The sequence below is a fragment of the Oxyura jamaicensis genome, chromosome 5 (genome assembly GCF_011077185.1).
Source record: "Oxyura jamaicensis isolate SHBP4307 breed ruddy duck chromosome 5, BPBGC_Ojam_1.0, whole genome shotgun sequence".
NCBI classification, from domain to species: domain Eukaryota; kingdom Metazoa; phylum Chordata; class Aves; order Anseriformes; family Anatidae; genus Oxyura; species Oxyura jamaicensis.
The window spans coordinates 19775306-19794375 of NC_048897.1; the positions used below are offsets into that span (position 1 = coordinate 19775306).

General features: G+C 41.0%; 1 protein-coding gene and 1 long non-coding RNA gene across 5 annotated transcripts in view; both read left to right on the forward strand.

Annotated features, from left to right (window-relative positions):
• The window catches only part of RGS6 (regulator of G protein signaling 6), a 270640-nt gene that overhangs the window by 55036 nt on the left and 196534 nt on the right, over positions 1-19070 (forward strand). The gene's annotated exons all lie outside the window — the stretch shown is intronic.
• On the forward strand, positions 7923-8946 carry LOC118168656. The gene is made up of 2 exons (XR_004751719.1): positions 7923-7990; positions 8623-8946. It is a non-coding gene; the product is annotated as an uncharacterized LOC118168656 (long non-coding RNA).

The following is a 19070-nucleotide window of genomic DNA, read 5'->3' on the forward strand; positions in this document are numbered from 1 at the left end:
TCAGAACTCTGCTCAGAATTCACAGATCTTTTTTCTCTTAGTTGTTCCTTATGCTTCTGGGGTGAAAAAAGCTGAAGAACCTGCACAATCTGGAAAATGCCTTGGAGCGCTCAGTCTTTGAGAAGACTAAAGCGAAGTGTGAAGGTGTGAGCTTCCCCACTGGTGGTACAGACTTTGTAGTGTGCTGCACCGATGCTGAACATTCTTCCAAGGTATTGAGGAGTGTGAAAATTTTGCCAGCGCCACCACTGGGTGGTATTTTTTTTTTTTTTTTCCCTCTCTCGTGCTTTCTGTTCTCTCTCCCTTTGTTGCTGAGCCCAGGCTCCCCTCCTGGTTTGTGGGGAGCTGGGCAGAAGGCACAGGGCAGAAGCTGGGATTCAGGTGGCAACTGGGAATGCAGGGTGAGCTGAGACTGCTGGAGGAGGCAGGAGCCCCAGGGATGCCTTCCTGCCCCTCTGCTGCTCAAGTGGGAGAAATGAAAGAAGTCCTTATCTGAGCTGCTTAAAATCAGAAAAGTATGAGAATGTAAGGGCTTCTTACTCTGGTCCCTGCTTTTGCATCTCGTATAATTCCTTTCATAAAGTAATCAATCTCAAGTTTAAGCCTGTGTAAGAAACCTTGTCACATTTCCAGGCTAAGCTTCTTAGTGGGCAAGTTTACACCCATGTACTCTGCTGCTGTCATTGTCCTTAGAATTACTCATGCTTCTTCCCTCCCCAGTGTAACCACTGCTGGAAGAGCTATCCTAGCTTTTCTTGGCTTTCGGTCTGCAGGACTAAGCAAGTCAAGCTTGTAATCTCTAGGAAAAAATGTGCTCTTCACTTCTCCGATTATTCTCAAATCCCTTCTTTGCACCTTTTCCTGTCTGGATATGTCATTTTTGAACATAAGTGACCCGATTAAAAATATTTCAGATGGGACCTCACTGAAGCCTTGTATGGTAACATCTCTGCGGTGTACCGGAAGATCGTGTGAGGTTGGCAGGGTTCTGTGTTACTGCTTGGACTGGAGATGCAGAGAAATGACTCCGCAGCCTTCAGAACTGGAGTTATGGCATTGCCTGTTAAATCCTCTGCTCCCCAGATGCAGAAGATCAATGTGTCTGTTTGTCATAAGATTGGTTAGAGGTCATCTTTATGATCAGCTCGTTGCCTAGTTGTTTCTTACATTTTTTAGGGGTGCTGTTCTTAACAGATGTCTCAACAACTGTCAGCCAAACGTTGGCATTATCAAATGCACAGAGCTCTGAAGTACGCAGTCCAAGTCACTCTGTTTGAGGTAATGAAACCTCTGATCAAAAATATATACATGTATTAGATGCTGAGAGCTACTGGGTATATTTATAACTTTATGCAGTTGCCTTTGAGTACCTTTAAGAAGGTCACTTATGTCAATAAGCAAGAGGATGCATAATTCTTTGAAGTTTTTCACTATTTTCATGTGTACACTTTTATGTCCATCTTCATTTCTTTATGCACTATCATTCCTAATAATAGCATAAGATCATTAACAAAAGCACTTCATAAAAGAAATATAGAGGGATTAATAAGTAATGGCATACTCGGAATTCAAAGTGAGCAAAGATTAAGCACTTGCATTTCTGTATCTTTAACCCAAGCAATTACAGGGGAAGATACTGCGTTGGTTAAGCTTGGAGAGACCCGGAGCTGTCCCTATATCAGCCATATACAATAGATCATTTATTATTTTTTAAAAAGCCTGTTATCCAACTGGCAGATGAATACTGCTAGTTTGCCAGTTGTTGGCATTTTATACTTCAAACACTTTATTCCTCCCCAACAAAAAGAGCTGGGAGGAAGCAGAAAATGCCCAGCTCTTTTCCCTGAATACTTCTTTTGGTCGTGCTGCTGCCTTTGAACACGTGTGGTGACGTGCTTTGGATTTCTCTATCGTCCTTTTCTTAAAACTATGCTCCACAAAATGAGATTCATGTTCTTATGACATTGTCATCTTGTTTAATTATAGGATAATGTTCACAGTGGAGGAGTTTGTGAGGCAGTGAATGGTGTTTGCAGGTGATTAAACAGTACAGTGAAGCTAAGACACTTGATGATTACAAAACCTGTTGGTTGTGATTGTATTCCAGTCAGATAATATTGAGAAGGGGAAGGAAAAAAATATTTCCTTCTCTTTCAAGAGCTTGTGCTGCTATTTCCTTACATTTGTCTCAGGTATCACTATAAGGACAGGTAGGTTTATTAATCAAACACACATTTAAAAGTACAAAATCTTTCTTATGGGATAAAGTCCTTGTCTGAATGCAGAACTGATTCTTCTTGAGCTTAGCATTAATTCTCAGTAAGATAAGGTATTTAACGTTGCATTTGTGGTTTTACTAGCAAAATGCCAAACTCCCTGGCCTTCAGTTTTCTGCAGTGCTTTGTACACAGTTCCATACTTGCTGCACTAAAATCTGGAATGCTTATCAAGGATAGCTGGCAAGATGGAGCAGATGTGTGGTATTATTTCAGATAGCACATGACTGTGTGGTTAGGTAGAGTAAAAGAGTAAGAAGGGGAAAGTTACTAGTGAGCACATGGCTGATAACTGGCTTAGCAGAGTAGCCTTAGTACTCTTGTAACAACTGTTATTACTTTAACATTTTTTCACTTGTAGAAATGGCTTAAAGACATGATACCTTCTGTTTTTACAACTGGAGCTGCATTTTAATTGGCTTAAGCAGATGTGACTGACCTCTTTTTGGTGATGCCTAGCCCTTTCTGCCATCCGGTCATGTACATCCCTATTTATTATCCTTCTAGTTTGGTAGGTGAAGCAGGCATCCAGTAGCCGTTGCAAACACTAGAGACAAATTGGAGGAGGGCTGGAACAGAGATGAGAAGTCCTCACTCTGCAGAGCTGTACCTGTTTGAGAATTTAGTCCTGCAACCTCCACTTTTTGTGGGGAGGAGGAGTAAGAAACATGTAATTCCCTATTTAGGTGGACAACAGTTTGTTTCAAGTCAGCTACATTTCATTACATTTGAACCTCTGTTTGCTCCCAGCCTCCTCTGGCTGCTGGAAAATAAGCAAACAAACAAATCCACAAAATACAGTTATTTTCCTGTGCTGTTTCTAACTTCAAACCTTCTGATACTTTCATCTGGGGAGCTGGGGAAGGTTTCTGTTGTAAGCAAGCTCTAACTTCAGAGTATCTGATGGAACTTGTCTCACGTGATGGCACAATGGCCCAGTACAAATAGAGAGGAGGATGGCTACCTGTTGTTAAGGATAATCTGCAATCATTTTGCATCTACTGCAGCTTATTTTTCATTTTGAACATCCTTGGAACTCTTTCATCTTGTATTGACCGTGTGCAGACAGCTTATAATAGCGGGATGCGATTACAGGCATGATTCATGAACACCAGTGGAGAGCGTCCTTAATACTTTGTTTGCTGAAGTGAGACAGAAAAAGTCAGAATTGCACAGTGACACTGTCTGGCTAACCCAGTTCTTTTTGTCACCCCAGCAGTGATGACAGAGAACGTTAAAGCGATCATTATTGTGGAGATTATTTTTAACAGGGACAGTGGTGCCAATAGCAGAATGGGTCTTTAATCTTCAGCCATTGCTCTTCTTTGAGCTCCTCAAGTACTGTGCGAAGCTCTGCTGTCAGAATGTATTCTTCGATCATAACTGCAGAAATCCCTTGTGAAGTAAGGAGCGTTAAGGGATAGAGCTGGTCACTAGTGGGATCCAATTTACTGAAGGTACATGGAAATGGATTAATCTCATTGTTAAAGTATGCTGACAGTATCCATAAAATTCATTAGTAGTTAAAATGTATTTCTTATGTTGTCTTCCCATCCCAAAAAGGGAAAAAAAGAAAAGGGGGGGAGGAATAGGCCGAGGTGGTGGCAGTGTTTGTTTTGCTTTTCCTTCATTTTTAGTGGTCATCCAGATTCCAAATGTTTAGTTTCCTCTGTTGGGAATTTGCACTCCCAGCTTTCATTCATTCTGTTTCCCATGTGCTTCATTCTTCCTCCTAGATATATTATCAGATTTTCAGCACTTTCACAAACTGATGCCTGCTGGGGGGCCCTGATGAGCTTTAAGTTGAATTTAGTTTACAGCTCTTTTGGCTCTTTCTTGGGCATTGTGCAACCATTCAGAAGCTGGTGGCTTTCTTCGTTGAATGATGTTGGTTGCTGCTTCTTTGTGCTGACGCATAGCACCAGGTAAGAAACATTTGGTCAGTTGCAGAGGCTTTCCTTCCCATTCTGGCATTTATACTTCTCACAATCCCCATGCACTCCACAGAGTTTCTTAGCTGCTAATTGCTTTTGTCTTTTTATGTGATTTACTGCAATGATAATCTACTAGGCCTTCTAGAAAGCTTTCGCCCAGTTTTCTTAAAGTAAGAATTTATCATCTGTTTCTAAGCCACTAGCTTGGTTAGATTTGTGTAATACTGTATCAAGACATAAGCAAATAATCAGTTGTGTAGAGCTGCCTGGAAAATGAGGTGATACTTTCCTGTGCAGGAAGAGAATATACACATACCTTCTGCCTAACCCAGGTGGAGACTGACCGCCTCTATTGCATTTAAGGTTATTCCTAAAAATACAGCCATGATACATGAAACGGATGAAGCAGCATACTGAAATGGTACATCCTGCAATGGATTAAGTGCTTTATTTCTGAATGTTGGAAAGCTAAACAGTGAAGCCCTCAGAAGAGCAAGTTGTGTTGAGCAGAGGATGTTTTTTGCCTTGAGATTTTATGTTTTTACCACCTACTACCATTTTAAATACAGTGGCAATCAGAATTATCTACTGACTTGTTCCCAAATTTGGCCATGTTATTATGGTAATTTTGGTAAAAAGATAATTTCATCCACTTGCAGACTGGAAGGGGCTGTCAGGTCAGCTGCTTTGACCTGCGTATGACAGGCAAGTGTGTTTTACAAAATTGCTTTCTTACATTAATCCCGAAATTAGACTAAATCATTCCATCCTCAGGAGATTAAACACAGGAAGAGTACAAGGAGAAGTTACGCTGCATAGAGCTTGTTAATAAATGAGCCTCTTCAAATAGTGTTTGGAAGATAACATTTCTCAGGTAATCATTTCTTCCCACCTGTTAATTAGCCTATTTATGAAATCTTGAAAGGGTTTTATTAAGACAGTTAAAATTGTCACTGTGAATTTATCACCTTCAAGTTGTGCATAAAGTCCTTCTGTAGAACAAGAGCAAAGCCACCCTGAAGACATTTTTTGGAGGAGCTCTGGCATGCCGATGCCTCTGTGGATTGATACAATCAGAGCAGTCTCAGCAGCTCCTCCTGAGTGCCATAGAAATATCTACAAATGTAATGACTGCCAGATCTGCAGTGCTTCCCACCGGCTGGATCTTCGAGGGAAGACACCTGGGTACAAGTTTTAAGCCTGGCATGGTGCAGGCTTATTTGAGACCAGTGCAACACTATGTCGATGCATCAGAAAGCAGTGGCACCTCCTGCGCTAGCAGTGCAGAGCAGATGTAGTGCTTTTGGAGCAGTTGTTCTGAATCACGTCCATGCAGGAAAAATAACTCCAGGTAACATTGTGAGCATAGATAAGCCATGAGTGGGCCTGGCCTTGCAAAACCAAGCATATCAGCGTGTAAAATATGGGAAAGATTATATATAATGCTTGTAGAGTTTCTTAAAATCTTAAGCTGTCCCTGTGTGGACATACTTCTAAACCACATGAGACTTTTGTGTCTTTAGGGCTTTAGTGTTTGTCTTCTCCAGCACTTTTAAAAACTCCGTAAGAGGCATTGCTCTACATTTTTAGGTGCTTCAAAGCTTTAAAAATATGGCCTTTCAAGTTTGAGTCTATAGGAAGTCAAGGTTATTAGCACAGAAGGATGGGTAGATCAAAACATCCAGTCATCGTTACGCTGCAGCGGTGGACCACGGGATCTGCCACGTGGACTCCTGGAGGGTTCTGCCTGCCCGTCTGTCTGTATGAACACCTTTTCCCGACTGCGCCAGAAAATGAACTTCAGGCAGGAAATCATCTGCTGTGGAACGACAAGTCTGCTTGGGAACATTTCATTTTTTTTAGTTGAAAATTCATTTCCTTCCACTGTGGGCATGCACTAACTATTATGGGAAGGTAATGAGCTCCCAGCAGCTGCCACGGTTGTCATGCGGTGGTGAATATCAGGCTTGGGCGAGCTGTTCGTGTGTGTCTATTCATCTTGATCACATCAGTCTGTGAGCTCTGGTACCGATGTTTCCATCATTTCCTGGATTCTCTGTTCGGTGTTTCACTGAGACCTTAGGCAGAGATGCCTTGCTTTTGGGGGTTGAGTTGTTGTACTCACCTTTCTAAGAAAGACTTATAGAGTCCTTTTATTTTATCTACTCAGGGCTTTCTAATTCTGCAGTTTTTTTTCTTGGTTTTAGGTGGATTTGATGGCATGAGCTCTACTGTGTGGTCTCTATCATCGGCTTTTTTTGGGAGTCATTTTCTAGCATTTTTTGCTTGTTCCCAGTTGCAGAAATGTTCTTGTCTGGTACCAGATGGTTTTATTCTGCCACTATAATCGATGGTTGAGTTTTTTTGCTGTTGTTTTTTTTTTTTTTTTTCTCTGCTCTACACAGTGTAACTTTTGATGCTGTGGAACAGGTTGTAGGGCTATACAAACACTGCAGTCACACACTGTTTTTCTGAGTTGTCAAAGCTGAAAGCAGTGTACGTGTTTGTTCAAAGGCCAAAATGCAGAGGTGTAGGGAAAGCATAATTTTCTATAGTAAGAGTTTTGGTAGGAAAGCAAGATTGGGATAAAGAGAAGCCCAACATCTCCCTCTCATATATTCAAGTCACATCATGCATGTATTTTCTCAAGGATGTGTAAGTACAAGATGAGTAATGTATTGCTAAGAATAAAAAAGGCACAAATATTTTTATTTGTTTCTGGGAAGACAAACACTTTGGCTACACAAAATTTATATCAGCTGTCATTGAGTTAACTGCAGCTGAGCACAAAAACAATAATTGCCTTCAGGGTGCTTTGGTTTGTGGTTTTGGGCACAAACCTTTTCATTTCTTTATCTTCATTAGTTGTGTCAACTTAGCTTTAAAATCATGTTTGTAGTGTTTAATCATATAACACCTAGATTTTCTGATTTTGAGTTCTGAATTCTGCCCTTCTGTGGGAAGTTCGTGCTGGAGAAGTTGTAAGCAGTTCCACCTCAACGCTCTGTCCAAGCCAGGATTCGGCTGTGGGAGGCAAAAAGCTCAGGTGGGCACAGGAGTGCTAAACAGAGCTTCCAAGGAGGCTTTCATCTCCAAACTCGCAGGCTGAATCCTTGGGATGCAATCTGAAGCTTTGCAAGCTTTTCACAGTTCAAATTCTGCAGGGTTAATTTAGCTCTCTCCTTGTGATTCCTCTGTAGGAACAAGGTATATACATGAGATACAAGACTTCTTTTTTTTATTATTCCTTCAGTTTTTCTGTTTGGCTTAAATCAGTATAACTGCTTGCAACATCTAATTCTTTAGTGTTGGTTTGGCCTCAGAAAACTTTTTTTTTTTTACCTCTTTATTTACATTGGTATGGTGCTCCTCCTATGCAGTGCTTGACTTGGTCTGATGGAATACTCAGACAAGAAACAACATGCCTGCAGTTAGTTAAAATAGTATTATTTATTTAAAATAATACTTTAGGCATGCAATGTTGTCCATAGCATGGCTATATGTAGAGTCCCCTCCCCCTGTCCCCTGGCAGCATAACTAGGGAATCCCTTTAAAACTTTTCCCTTCCCTTTCTCCTACAGACTGTATCACTGCCCAACTGCAGCAGCATGCTTAAAACAAGCAACTGCAGCAAGCTTAAAACAAACAAACAATGTTTATAACCTCTTTATAAAAATAACTTCGTCTGGACTAGAAAAGGATTTTTTTTCTGGCTGTGACAAATACACACGGATGGTAATGCACAACCAATCCTTGTCTTGAAACTTTTGCAGTAGGCAGGTATGGTCTAGGTCTGACAAATCATTAATAAATCTCCTTTGCCAAAACCAAACCATCTGTAGCAGAAGCTCACTCGAAGGCTGCAACGTATCTGTTACTATCACACAACTCTTCATATCCGTTCCTGGCTCCAGCTTTTTTCTATTGCCTGATCAAATAATATTAAAGAGTTGTCTTGGTCTGCTTTGCTATCTCAGTTTGCACTTGGTTGCCATGCTGAGCATACTTTGCATTTGAATAAAGGTAAAACTTGAGATACATATATTGGATATAAGTTACACAGATCTTAGGTTTCACAGGGAGACTCAGAGCAGACCAAATTCTGATACAGACTACAGAAGGAGACAAATCTGTTGAGATTACAATAGGAAGTTTCAAAATAGCATTCCCAGGAGAGCTCACTGAGTGTATTTCCAGAAAAAGCAGAGAAACTAGATGACCTTCCAGTTTATTTATTGAAATCCCTGCAGTTCCTGTTTCAAGCCAGATACAACAGTAATAAATATTGATCGGTGAAAATTATTCTGTGCTTTCAAGTTTGTTTATTTCTTATTTTTTTAATTAAAGATTAAATCTGTGCACTCCAGCCAGGCTTTTCACTCTTGTTATGCAGCATTTTTACTTTCCTGCAGGGTCTGCTTCTGGAAAGAATTCCCCAGATGTTACAGTTCTGGTATTCCTGCTCTGCTCTGGTGTGACTGCAGAACTACACTCTTTTTCCTTTGGGTATGCTGCAGCCCAAACACAACAGTATTTGCAAATAGATAAACATGGAAAAAAAAAAGTTGCAAAATGAAAGGCATTATTTCTAAAGAGCATGTTTGTTTTTGCTGATGACCTGGGTACAAAACGCTCGTATGTGCTTGTGGTGGAATGTTAACATTTGTAATCAGTATGAGAGGACTGATGGAAGCTCTGGAAAGAACAGGGTAAGCCTGAGGATTAGAGGGAGAAAAAAAGTGGACTGACTAGTCCAAGGTTCAATCTTATGCATTTTGAATCAAAAGCATGACTTTTTTTCTCCATCTGTAATAAGTGCATCTTTTGAAAGGGATCAGAGTACATTAGTCATAAAAGAAGCTATAAATGACCGATTTAACATAATAAAATGGATGAAAGCAGGATCATACGATGTTCTCATTAAGGACTGAGAATGTAAGGAAAGATTGTTGTCCCTAAATGGAGTTTGCTGTCAAGGCCTTATCTTTAATGCTTCAGATATTCTTGCTTATCCTGTTCAAGAAACGTACACTGAAGTGGGAAGCTATGCAGGAGAGGGCTTGCAGGAAATGCAAACATCACAGAACTGGAAAGTCTGTGTGACAAGTCACACGCTGGTAAACACACAGAGAAAAACTTTTTAGTCTGCGAGTAGGTATGGCTTTCTGGAAATAGGGGGCTTAAGAAAAATTTGGCCTGGGCATTTGAAGAAGCTTCGACAGAGGGAGGTCTTCATGAACTTCTGCTAGGAGGAGCATACAATTTGTAACTTCCCATGCAAAAGACAGTCTGCAGTCATACAAGGTTGAGCGTGTTGACTCATGAGGTCCCTAAAAATACATTATGGTTGTTGGGCAATCTCTGTGTTTGGTTGAGACCCTGTGTTTAGTTTTTAGTCAGAGGGTTATGTGTTAGAAAACGTGTGAAACTCATTTTACGTTCAGTTAATCACAGCCTCTCCATTAGCTGCTTTTCCAGCAAAGATTTGTATTCTACCAGATTGACATCCTTCAATGAAAAAAAATGAAGTAAGCTAATACCTGCCGTGCTTCAGTGAGAACAAACTGAGAGAAAACTGGAGGAAGAAGTCCAGGGGTATAAAGATACTACTTCTGGCCTGAGTGCTTATAATACAGGATTTTTGCAGCAGAACTAGAGGGAGAGATCAGCTGCAGCTGAATTTATGAATACTTGAGCAAAATGAGGGAAATTGGACATGAAGGCTTTTGTCAGACATTTTGTGTCATTAGGGGAACAAGCAGTCTTAACTTTGGCGATCCCATGGAACTTACAATCAGTAATTAAAATAAAACTGCATTTAACAGTAGATAAGGAAAAATTCTTTTGCAGGCAGGCTTATAGCTAATTGTACCAGTGATCAGTGAACTGTCTGTGTTTGCATCTCTCCGCTACATACATAAATATGGAGAAATGGAGCAGCCCTGTAGCGAGTCATCAAGAGGAAAATACTGAACTGCTGCATACTGACTTGCAGGGTGATCTTGATTTCAATTTAAAATTTTGGGTTGACTTAGGAAGCCAAATATAAATTGTTGGTTCTCCTTCTCTATTAGTGTTCTGGCTTTGAGTGCAAAGATCCTATTTCATTGTAGTCAGAGAATGTTTTACATAACTTTTGACACACACAGACACACACACACATTTTAACTCAAGATCAAGGTCCAGACTGAAATATCTTCTTGGGAATGGAACTGAGACAAACCTGTGACCTTCTGTGAAACCATTCTGGACAGGAGGGATGCTTATTCCAATGTGTTCTCTCCATGTGGGCTATTTTTAGGTGTTGTGGGGAAATCTGCCCGTTATGTTTTGTTTTCTAATGCTTTTACCCAGTGGCAGTGCTTAGCAAGTCTGACTCTTCAGATTCATTTTCTGTGTAAATGCTGTACAGCTCTGCATCTACTTTCCTTTATTATCTGAAGCTGTATTTCGTGTTTCAATGGCATCTCTAATTAGACACATCCTCAGGTTTTATTAAAAAGCATGAATAAGCTAGACTAAGAAATTTGGCCCTGTTGTTCATGAACTTATTTCAGAATCTGGAGATATATTCATGATGATGCTTTAATCTTTAATTTTGTAGTTGTTTAATTATTTCATGTTGGTTTGTCCTCTGACTCTCTGTCAGTTTGGTGGTAGTATTGATTCAGTGTAATCAAATAACTTATTTTCTCCTGTAGCCTTTTGTTAAACAAAAGCCTTAATTTTTCTGTTCTCACTCTGTGTTAAATTTCAGTCTTGCCTTTGACAGCATTCCCACCACAGTAATCTATTTTCTCTGTGTAGACCTATTCTGAATATATGCAGGATTTATGGTGTCATCACACCGTACATGTTTAGAGCCCCGTGTGCTGCGATTTGTCAGTTTAATCCATACCGTTTGCATTCATACTGTCCTCCTGTGATAACGTGTATACCTTTTCCAGTTGATTCAGAGCAATAAACATGCCTTTCTGACTAGTTGTTACTTTTATTTCTTTTTTTGGTTTACGGACTTTAAAAAAAAAAAAAAAAAAAAGCAAAGTCTTTGGAATCTCTGAAGACTCTTTTACTGCCTGCAAACCAAATGGTAGGCAGTGCTGGGGAGCCCTCCTGCAAGCTGTACTTTAGCATCTTCCTTGGCTCTCAGTTTTAAGATGGCAACGAGGCAGGCTGCCTGTGTGCAGTGCTGACTGTCTCTGTACTTGGTGGTACAGCAAGGGAAATGCCGAGCCGAAAATCACAGCGATCTTCACAGGGATGTCTTTCCTGGCCCAATTGTTCTGGTGGAGTATAGTTTTGTCTGCTGTTGGTATATGTTGTGGATCTGGACAACGGGAAACACTTAGAAGTTTTCTAAATGTGTATTTTTGTTGTTGTTGGTTGTTTGGTTTGTTTTTTTAAGTAATCATCTCTTTCAAAAGCACTTTAGTGGTTAGGTCATCCTGCCTGAAATGCCTTTCCATGTAGCTGGAACTTACAGAGACTGTGTTCCTTGAGCATCCTCAAAAGCAACTGCAGCCAATGGAGGAAAGATGAAGGAAGCCTCGTCATGTCCATGGAGAAGGTCTGAACTCTAAACACTTGCTCTGACTACACATAAAATGGGTACTGTTTCATTTTTGCCTACTTGCTTGGCTCTTACCAGCATGGCACACCGTTACCACAATACGGGACTCTTTGGACATCAGTCAAGCATATGGGAGCATACGTCAGGATAGGAACAAGCTTGCTCACTGACCTGACATAAAAATGGAGCTTGGGGCAGACTCAGCATCTTCTACTTAGGACAGGCTCCAAAGGGCAAGCTGCATTCATAGAGCAGTCCTGTGGAAGTTCTGTCCTTGCTTAATTCCAATAAGCTCTATTGGTAGGTCTTCTTTTTAAGTAAAATGAAATAAAACCAAAACTCCAATTCTTCTCCACCTCCAAAGAAACCAATCAAGAGCAAAGCAGTGGTCTGGGATGGTTTCCTTTTTTTCTTTTTTTTTCTTTTTCTAATTAGGAAAATCCATAGATTTTTCCACCACGTTTCAATTTCTAGTACACTGAAATTAATCCCACGGAGCAGGAAGAATATCTCAGCCATGAAGGGTAATGGTATTTCCTCACTGTAGAGAAAGAAAAATTTGTTCACTTTCTAAGGAGACTTTCCTACAGCGGCTCGAATGTACTTTATGCAAGAAGCCACAATACTTGTCCTTCATGGGTGAGAAATCCTATGCTTCCTGGGATTACTGCCTTTCTCTAATCCAGTTTGTTATCAGCTGTCGTGGGAGGAAAAGAGCAGCAGGGGTTTTTGGTTCTTCTGCAGCTGGAGAGATGCCAGTCTTTAAAGGAATCTTTCAGGGAAAGTGGAGCACAGCAATTACGGTAACGATCTGCTCCTGGTTTGGCGATGGACAGGAGTCCTTGCAATCTGCTGCAAAGAACAGATGTTTCCCATGACCCGTTAATTAAGCCTGCACCAACATCATTAACGGCCCTATTTGTGTAGGACAAAGTATCTGCTCATGTGTGTGATCGTGTTTCTTTTTGGATCAGAAGAAATCCTTTACCTCGGCAGCAATCTGTTTTCTTGCAGAACTGCTGGTGTTGATGGCTGGTGTTGATTTAACTTGGTATGTGCAAATGTCGGCTGGATACGTGCACGTTGTAGGGATGCTCACCCCTGGAGAGATGTCAGGAGCTCTCTGAGCCCACTCACCAGTGATTCACGTTGCTGCTTGCTGGGAGAACAGAAAGGGGCCACCAATCTAAGTGCAGCTGTAGGGACTTGATGCCCTGTCAGGGTAGCAAGTGAAGATAAAAAGTACTTTCTGAAATACGGATCTTCAGCTGGAGGTGTTTCTTTGCACATGCCTCCTTCTTCTACTGTTTGGGTTTCAGAGGTGGGCTCCCACAGCAAGGAGTTGTCAGAGGTGCTGCCAGCCCTGCGCTGACCCCTCTCCGCAGTCAGGTCAGACGGCTGGTGGCAGCCTGCTCAGCTCTGCTTGGAGTTAACAGCGAGCTCTGAAGGACATGTGCGAGGGGCTTCTTTTAATCCTTGTGAGGGAGGGTCAGTGAGTTTGAGATGGACATGGAGTCCTTAAGGTAATGACCACTACTCCTGGGGGAGCTAGCAGGAGAGCTGACTCTCACAGCATGCAGAATCAAAAAAAGTAATAAAAAATGAGAATGTCAGAGTATCCTAGTTGGCACCCAAAGTGAATGAGTCACTCCTAATACTACTAAAAAGCTAATTCTGCCCTGACTTCAAAGAAAAACATCAAAGGAGGTTTTGCTGCTTATCCAGGTGCTAAAGAAAGAGCTGCTCCAAGCTGCTGGTACTCTGGCTGTGAGTATGGAGGAGCGTCGGGCTTGCTCATTGCTGTTAACCAAAGTCGTTATGCTCCGAGCTCACTGCGTGCAGTGCTGACACAAGCAGGGGAACCACACCAGCAGTTTGACAACCACTCTGATTTTTACGGGACATAAACCACAGAGGAGAGATGGGATAAGACAGCAGAAAATTAGGATGCGTCCCCTGGTTTTCCTAAACAGCAAAGATGATATTCTTTATGGGATCTGTTCCATAACTTGCTGTTATTGCATGTTTCTCATCTACACCCCAAAAGCCCCACAGCCTTCTGCATCACTCGGACTTGGTATGCTGTCTTGGTTGCTCGTGGTGGTGCTGAGCACAGAGGCAGGCTGCTTTCCACAGCTTCTCTGTGTGGCTGTGCGCAGTCCTCGGCACAGGTGAGGCTTTTGATTCACTTTCGAAGGGAATATTAATTAAAGACATAAAGCCTAGTGGGAGGTGGTGCTTGGAAGACTCTTCCAAATTCTTCATTGATTTCTTGGAGAGCAATAAATAATTTTCTATGGAAGAGAAATGTAGTAGTGCTTATCCTGTGGACTTCATAAAAGCATTGGGAATGGAGATATAAGAGAGAAGATGAAGATTAGTGTGAGAATTAGAAGGTGGATAGGAAACGGGTCATGAGAAAGGATAATATTAAACTGTTTTGAAAGGAAGTGCTTGCTGGGCAGAAGATTACTAGCAAAACTAATCAAGAACCAGTTCAGAGAGCAAATGTGGTTAATGTTTTCCCTCAGCCTGTGAACAAAACCAAAGAATGTGTTTAATGAAGGCTGAATTAGTAATGACAGTATGGTAATTTCATTTTAAACTTTATGCTAAATAAACCTTTTAGATAGGCTTGCGTAGTTTGCTGAGAGGTAATTCTTGGATATCCCTGGTCAAGCAGGAAAAAAAAGATAAGTAGAAGACAGCAGCAGCTTTCTCGTTTCAGTTAAGGGTTTACTCTGAAGTTGGAGCTAGAAGTGTATGTAAGAGATTTTCTGAAAAAGATGTACGTTATAAAAAAATAGGAAAACTCTTTTTTACATCAGCCTCCAAACAGAAGTGATGAATTATATTAAATAGTGAATAGTCAGTAAGCCTAAGAAGAAATGAGAAGAATGAAATTTTTCTTCTGTAACTTACAAACACTCGTCTTTGATTAGAGCTGTTGGAATAAAACATTTGACTTCTGTTGCTGTGCCATTTTAGATGCATTTTCAAGATTTTATTTCATGGGTTTTCCTACTCTTTTTCTGACTTGTGTGTTTTGAGTGCATTTTGCACTGTTGGACTGAGCGCTTTTCCTTATGGCCTGCTGTAGGTAGGCTCTCCACCACCACAATCTCTGCTTCCATCCTTCAGCTTTTCTCCTTGCTGAACTGTAACATAAGCTATCGTTTTAGTCTACTTAAGAGATGACCTGTAGTGCCAAATTGATTTTCTCATCTTAGTGATGTGTAAACTGAGCTCACAACAGTTACTCATGTTTCGTTTCAGTTGTGACCTACAGCTGAATTTGAATCTGATCCGTGTGGTGAATTGCGGCAGTCCTCTCTGCTTTCCCTTTTCTCCAGCCATCTCTGTTCTAAGTCCTCCATCCTCTGTTTCAGCGTTTTGCAAGACGTACTGTGTGCTTTATGTCATTAATAACACAGATGTAAAGTATTCGCAGGACAAGGGGAAAAAAAAGTAAATGTCATGGCAGACAAAAGCATTTCCAATCAGTGATTTAAATCAAGGGCGGATAAATATATGTAAAATATAAATAAAATCAAAGCTGCCTTCATCCCTTGAAGATAATATAGGATGCTGCAAGGGGTTACATATTGGATATGCAGCTGGAAAAACCTGAGTTCTTAGTACTATAGATACTAACTTTGGAAAATTTGTTTCAGCCCTCTACTTCAGCTTGTTTATCTCCAGATTGAGGGATAGTATTTCTCAAATACCTGCTGAAGCTTAACAGCTTTTTGCAGAATCTTTGAAAAAGCCCAACTAAAAGCGTTTCTGAAACCTTCCATGTTCAGTGTCACCATTCACTGTCGGAAAGTGAGCTTCTCCTGCTCTAAATTTGGGTCCTGGGAAGAAAGATTGCCTATTAATGGCAGGGAAAATAAAGCATACCCTTATGAAAGGATTTATGGACACACATCGTTACGGAGGTTCTAAATAACATCAGGGAAGGGAAGAGCGGAGCCACCCAGTCTCACTGTTTTACTGTTTCTCACTGATCCCTGTGTGTATCTGTGCACACAGTGTTTTCTAAGTTAAAGCATCATTCATGGCTTTCTGCAGCTTGCTGAACTCAGCACGCTTTCAAAGTGCTGATACTCTTTATCTGGAATTTCTCATATTTCCAAGTATAATATTTGTTAATAGTTGAATTAGGCTAAAATCTGGAGGAAAACAAGAGAAAGAACCACAAAACACCCCAAATCCCCCAAAGTAATATTTTATCTTTGTCTACACACATGCACGCATATGCAAAGGGAAAGGAGGAAGGAGGAGGAGTCCTTGGAGTAAGTGGAAATAAAAGGAGGACAGGTGGAAAAGGCAGCAAATGAAATGGTGGAGTGTCCTAGAGATGCAGAGCCTGAGCTGCTGCAATGAAAGAAAGCCTCGGTATCTTGCACACTGCTTGTGCCCACCCCCAGTCTGGATTATTTTGTAAGTCTCTCAAGTGGAACTGCTTAACTCGGTTCAGTTGCCCGAGGCAGAGTCTTCCTGCATCTAGAATATTGTCTCTGCTGGGAGTTAATTATATGGACTGAATAATTAATGTTCACTTTTGGTAAATCAAATAAAATAAAGCAGATTTCTGTCTCTGGTACAATTTATATAACAGAAAAATATTTTTCATGCACAAACAGAAAGGTCAGTACAGCAAAAGAATTGGAATATTATGATGTTTATATTCATAAAATGTTTTTTTTTTCTTTTTTTTTTTTTTAAATCCAGGGCCATCTTAACTTTGTTCTCACCCCAGTAATTGTGTATGGGTATGGGCCATATTACTGTAGGATAGAATTTAAATTAAGTACATACAATGACGTTGACAATCACAAATGGGTTTTCATACATACAAGCTACTAATGAAACTACTGAGCATAAGAAGGCAGAAATAAATTACTTTTTTCTTCTCCTATGTAGCTTTTTATTTATTTATTTTTTGTTTTTTATTTTTTACCATGGCATCTCAGTGATTCCTGAATTGGTGCTGGGCAAGATCATCACACAGATTAGGCATCTCGTGCATGCTCTGTCACTTCATGTCACCTACGTTAAGAAATACAGCCAAGATCACTGTTCATGTCTATTGAAAAATAATCCTGGAGATTTTTTCTCCGGGAACGCTTTGCTAGAGGAATGCTAGTGACAGTGAAACGTGTAACAGCTCTTACTGTGTGTTCCCCCCTAACCCCCCATATTTTAGCTATATAATGGATGTGACAGACAGTTTAGGAGAAAAAAAATAAAAGAAAATGTAAAATGGCTGAGCACATTTTCAACCTTAAAAGTGATGTTGTTGTAAAATGCGTTTACTTATGAATAATTCTCCATGGGTTGTTAATACTTTATGGTTTACAAATATTCCTCCCCAATACCTCGGCATTGCCCAGTGGTTTTTTTTGTCTGTTTCAGAAGTAATTTTTACTTTGACAGTTTTTACTTCCAAATTCTGTTCTTTCGGAATTCTTGCATGACTTTTCCTAATCTGCTTCACTATGCTCCTTATGCTTTTGAGATGTTTATATTGTCTCATGCATCTCTGCATTTCAGCCTTAATCCACAAGCTGCTTAACTCATGCCTAGTCTAGCAGGAGCAGCTCTCGTTCCTGAGGGTGAGCATCCCATGGGCACTCGGCTCCACCTGTGGTCAGGGCGCAGGCTGCGGGTAAGCTCTCCATAAGCACAGTGAGCAAAACAGCACAGTCTACTCTTCTAATGCATATTGCCATAAATGCCTTTTGTAATCAATTTTTTTTTGGTCTATAGATACAATACTGTAATGTTTCCAAGCCAGATGATTCCTTCTCGGAGGGCTTGCTGCAGAAAGTTGTGCTGGACAGATAGAAAAGATGGAGCTTGCTGGCAGCTGCTTGTGCGTAGTCTGCAATCTGTAGGATGTGTTAAATAGGAAACCTATGTCTCCATTACAAGACTGTTGTAAGCATTTAGGAGGAAACAGACATAATGTCTATAATCTCCATGGAATATTTTGTCCCACCACTCTAATCTTCTTATTCCTTGTTTTCGTCCCTGCATTGCCCCCAAACCAACCAAACAAGCAGAAACACACCAGTGGCACGCTGGGTTTCTGCTACACCAGTGCGAACACGAAGTCACAGTGCAGAAGGGGAGAGAGGATGTTCCCCCTCTCAGGCATTTGTGCCTTGGGTTGGCATAGTCACTTCTGCCACGGCTTCCAGCTCCAAAGCGTTGGAGGGGGTTCTCCTGAATGAGGGCAGGTGCTGGGAATCCCCAGAGCGGGGCCGTGGAGTGGCTGTGCCTGGTACAGTGAACGGCTGGTGGGACACATCTTGGGCCTTGCAGAAGTAGTCGTGCAGTTGATGTTACGGTAATGCGCGAGTCTTTCTGGATTAATTATGCCCTTCTGCGATCTGACGCTAAATTGCACGTTAGTTTTTTTTGTATTTGATTTTTTAAGTATGGGTTTGCGATGAATAATGTTTAGTATCTATTCTGGTAACTGTATTCTTGTATATCCTGCCTCAAGGGGGTGGTGGAAAAATGCAGTGCTGTTATAAATGGAAATATTTCAGTAATTAAAATTAAGCAGTACTCTCTTCATGCATTTCAGGTGTATGGATCAGGTAGTTTAGATCAAACATTTCATCTCGAGCTTTAGAAAGATGTTGGTAGGAACCCTGAGGTGGCTTCTTTTCTACCTAAGTAGAACATGCCTGGGTTTGACGGGTAACCACGCCGCGGCAGTCCATTACAGCCATGCAAATCCAAGCGTGTAATGAATTCGTTTTGTGTTCTCTTCTCGTCTGTCACGGGGCTGTGGCTGGGGGTGGGTCGCACTCCCCCCTCAGCTGCAGTAGGCATCACACTCTGGAGTGCTTTACTTTATCCATAGTTGATACAGGATTTAGCCGTGGATACACTCAAAAACTGGTCCATTTGAGGTACTTGATAGGAATGGCATTATGTTTCATGGATACCTTATAGCTCGTCCCAGGGCAGCACCTTCAGAAAGGCATCTTAGTGGCAGGACAATTGGAGTGAAACGCTCTTCAATAGATGAATCTAACACCTATTGGCACTTGTAGGTGGTTATTTATTTTTGATGGGAGAAGGTAGGGAAATTGTGCCTGCCAAGTGGGTTTTCATTCCGTACTTTGTGCTGCAATGTTTGCAATCCAGCCTCAGCTGCAGAGTTTTCATTGCATGATCTGGGCTCTTTAATCCTGGTAGTTGAAAGTTTTCACTCCCTCACCTCTTTCTTCCACCTAGCAATATATTATGGTAACATTATGTTTAGTG